Below are 4,478 nucleotides of genomic sequence, written 5' to 3'. Positions count from 1 at the left end.
AGGTGACAGTGCAGCTATGATCTGTGAAAAAGCCAGGGAACACACAGTGATCCCTCTACAAGGGCAACAAGTGACAAATTTGGGGCAGCAGAGGGTGGGTTGATGACTTCCGCAGATGAAGCTGCCCCCACAGCATGATATGATGTGGGGAGGCCTCGAGTTCTGACAAAGCCACTGCAGAAGCCTCCAAGAAACAATGTGTGAAGTTCACGAAGGCGGAAAGGTATGTCACTCAGCAGGTGTTCAACTGCAAGGACACAGGGCTCTTCTGAAAGAAGATGCCTGCAAAGCTTGTGTCACACAGGAGGAAAAGGCACACCCAAGAACAGCCATGAGGACAGGTGGGATCTTCTGCTGTGTGTGAACACAAGCGCTGCTCCTCAGGTGAAGCCACTCCTGGTTCACCACTCCAAGATCCCTCCAGCAGTCAAGGAGCAGAACGTGACAAGCCCATACTGATGTCGTGTGGAGGGCCGAAGCAAATGCTTGGGTCACGAGGCAATTGTTCAGGGAACGGCTGCACGAGGTGTTTTTGGTTTTGTTTTTTAAAGCTTGATAGATTGATTTAGTACAGAGTTTGCTAAATAGCTCAGACTCAGAGTGATCCTCCTTTTTTCAGCCTCCCCAGCACTGGGATTACAGGTGTGTGTCATCATGCTAGGTTTCAGTGGCTGGCAAGGCTTGGACAGGCATGGCATGCAGTACTGGGGATTGAACCTGGGTCCTTGTGCTTGCCAGGTAGGCAGTCAGACCACTGAGCTATCTCCCCACCCTTGCATAAGGTGTTTGCATCAACATTTAAGAAATAACTTTTGGAGACTGGGTATGCTGGTACATGCCTGTAATCCCAGCACTTGGGAGACTGAAAACAGAAGAATCACTATGAGTCTGAGACCCTGAGACTACCTAGTGAGACCCTGTAGAGCCTGTACTAAGTACATTAAAAAGAAAAAGAAATAACTTTCAGACAACCAACTGCCTGAAAGGTGCCTTCTGAAGAACAGTACCCCAGCACACCCTCCAACCCTGGACAGTGAGCATGACTTTCTAAAGGTTAACTCCTCTCCCCAACATCACACTTTTTGTGTAGCCCATGGACCAGCAAGTGATCTGCAGCTCCAGAGAGCTGTACACACAGGCTCTCTTCACCAGGTGTTTTAATGTCACTGAAGAGATGCCTTTGACTCTAAGAGTTCTAGAAGAAATATTTTGATGTCCTCCACTGATCAATTTCACCAACAGAACCTGAGAAAATGTCACATGCTGGACCTTAAACTCAACCTGGAGGAGACTGTGGCCAGAAAATGATTTTGATGAGTCTGTGGCACAGGCAGCAGAGGAGACTGTGTCCGTGGACAGGGATGTTGGTCTGAGTATCAATGGTGTAGACACAGAGGAGCTCATTGAGGACCATAATGAGGAAGGAGCTCATGATGGAAGAACTTGCTGAACTCCGGAGTAAGCAGCAGAAGGTGCAGGTTGGGGAGCATCGCTGAGGAAGAGGAGGACAGGGAGGAGGCTAGCAGTGACGGGAGAGAAATCCATTATGGAAAGTGGAAGGAGTGCCAGGGTTTCTTTGAGAAGCACTATCTCAACATAATTGTGACAAAGTATTGATTCTTACGAATGATACTATGGTCTTTCTGCTCTGCAGTACAGGAAGTACAGTAACATTAGGTAGATTCTTTTTTGTCAAAATTGACCCTGTAGCTAAGAGACAAAAAAAGAAGAAATCCCTGAAGGAGATTTCCCAGTGTCCTCATGAGAAGGGCCTCTCCTGACAAACAATAGCCCCCCTCCCCATTCGTCATCCTGTCCTCCACACCCAGTAGCCACCTTCAAGTAAGGCACTTTCTCCTTTCATACAGTACTTTGTTTCATATTTCTGTGGTTTAAAAAAATACATGTGGTTCAAAACGTATTAACTTCATTTACAATGAACTTTATGGGAAATTCTGATTCAGTTTGTGACCACAAGTCTATTCTCAACCACATTTGTATGAGCCAGAATAGATTAACCTTATTTACATTGAACTCTATGGGCAAGTTTGAGTCAGCTCACAACCAGAACCACGGAATGAATTAAGTTCATGAACCAAGGAACCAATGTAGCCCTACATGACTCCTAAGCAACTCAACACATGTTTCTGTGAACACTACTTGTAACACTAAGGTTCTTAGCACATGAGAAACCCTTGCAATCTCTGTGAAAGTATAAGTAGGAAAAGCAATTAGTTTCCTCAACATGCACATCAAGTTACAGCAGAAAGTTACTAAAAAGAGTTGGACCGGGGAGATGGCTCAGTAGAATAAGTGCTTGCCTGGCAAACACAAGGGCCTGAGTTCAATCCCCGGTTCTGAAAAAAAAAGAAAAGGAAGGAAGGAAGGAAGGAAGGAAGGAAGGAAGGAAGGAAGGAAGGAAGGGAAGGAAGGGAAAAGAAAAGAAAATCTCTGCATAGTCTGGCTGGATATGCCTATCTGTTCTCACAGAAGGCTAAGTCTGTAGATACCGCACCCTAACAGCATTAACGTTAAGATACCATAAAAACTTTTATGCTTATCAGAGTTTCTATATTGTACCCACACTGCTAAGCTGAATAAAGCATCCTGCCCTCAGTATCAAAAGTGGGAAAAGTTTGTGTTTGTCTCACTCCAATCATTTCTTCCTTTAGTGAGATAGCAGTTTTATCATTGGTCAGATGGCGGACACTATCCTGTGTTTTCAGACTTAACAGAGGGAGCCACAAATAAATTCATGAAAAAGGAAAAATACCTAAGATCAGCTTGAGTACTTTTTGTTTTAAAAACACTCAGCATAGGATAAAGAAGAAATACCAAGAAAACCACCACGAGGCACTTATGTGTTTCAGTCTGATTTAGCAGGAATGAATATCCAAGTAGTATGTGGCCCGTGTGCTGCCATTTCCCTTTGCCAAATTTGTTGAATTTACAGGAATAACAAAAAATAACTACCAATGCTTGAAAACAGCAAGAACTTTCATTTCATAAGACTTTTTAAAAATGTATTTGGTACAGGGTCTCACTACGTAGCTCAGACTCGTAGTGTTCCTCCTGTTTACAGCCTCCGCCGCACTGGGATTACAGGCCTGTGTGCCATCACACGCAATCTCAGTGGCCAGCTCAGCACGCCCAGGGTTGGGGCCAGCATGGCATGTGGTGCCAGGAATTGGAGGAGCTTAGTCCACTGAGCTAGCTCATTGGCCCTAACAAGACCTTTTTTTAAAAAATTGTAAAGGCTGAACAGAGGCAGACTGAGAGCCATAAGACATGGCTTACAGTGTGGTCCCCAGAAGAGCAGTACCAGAATCACCAGTGAATGAGAAGTCCTGACCCAGAGACACTCTGGGAACCGAGCCTGAGTCAATTAGAAGATTGAACACACAGAAAACACATGCTTTTAAACTATCTGAAACACAATATGAGCCACTTACTTGACAACAAACTGTTGAAGAAAACTCTATCTGGGTTAGAATTTGCTGGAGCCACATTTTAATTTTACCTGCACAGCTATGAAGGAGAAAAAGTAAGCGCATGGACCCAAAAGGTCTATGCGATTTATCAATGTGATTGATGTTCAGGAAGCAGATTTCCATTTCCTGCAGCATCAGTCTGTGAATTCTTTAGACATCTGAAATGAAGACCGCCTACAGCGGATAAGCGGGAGCGCTGAACTCGGTGTTGAATAAGCTGGATACTGCACACTGAGCAGCTCAGGCAGAACTCATGCTAACTCATGAACGCCTACCTGCCGGATTCGCAATAGCAAGCGCAAGAGGCGATACAGGAACGACATGCAGCTAGGGCCTTTCTCCACTGCTCCTTCCGTGCGCTCCTGAGATCTCCAGAAAAGAGCATTTCCCAGATCCTTTCTTTTAGCTAAGAAGGATAGTAATCACCCTGGCATAGCAAAAACACAAACTATTTCAGAACAATAAAATCATCCTTGCTAATGCTTTATGTTCTTACCAGTAGCTTCTTTTATTTTATACCAAGGCTGCTTTTTCAAATTCACATTTTTCTGAAATAGGCACAAACTGAGGAAACCGGTACAGGTCACCTGAACCGGCTCACATGCAGTGACAGCAAACAATTCTTAAAGAGTCCATGCATATGAAAAATAGAAAATTCCAAGAGAAATCTAAGAAATCAAAAGTAACACAACATTTTTATAAACTAGACACAACTTAAATGTTACATAGCAGAGCATACAAATAAATTATGGCATATTCAGAGTTTAAAATGAGAAAAAACTGCATGTGCAAATGTTTAATCTAACAATGAGCAATAAAAGCAAAGGGGTACAAGGATTTATATAAATTTAGGGAATATGAAACAGTCTTTTACATATATATATATATATATTTAATTATACAGCAATATGAATTATGTGTAGAGACCTCAACGTTCACAAAGCAGGATTAAGAAGTATACGAGATGTTCTAACTATACCTAATATT

Source organism: Octodon degus, unplaced genomic scaffold, assembly GCF_000260255.1.
Source record: "Octodon degus isolate 3935 unplaced genomic scaffold, OctDeg1.0 scaffold00007, whole genome shotgun sequence".
NCBI lineage: Eukaryota > Metazoa > Chordata > Mammalia > Rodentia > Octodontidae > Octodon > Octodon degus.
The sequence above is the reverse complement of the archived record's forward strand: the minus strand, read 5'-3'. Positions refer to the sequence as shown.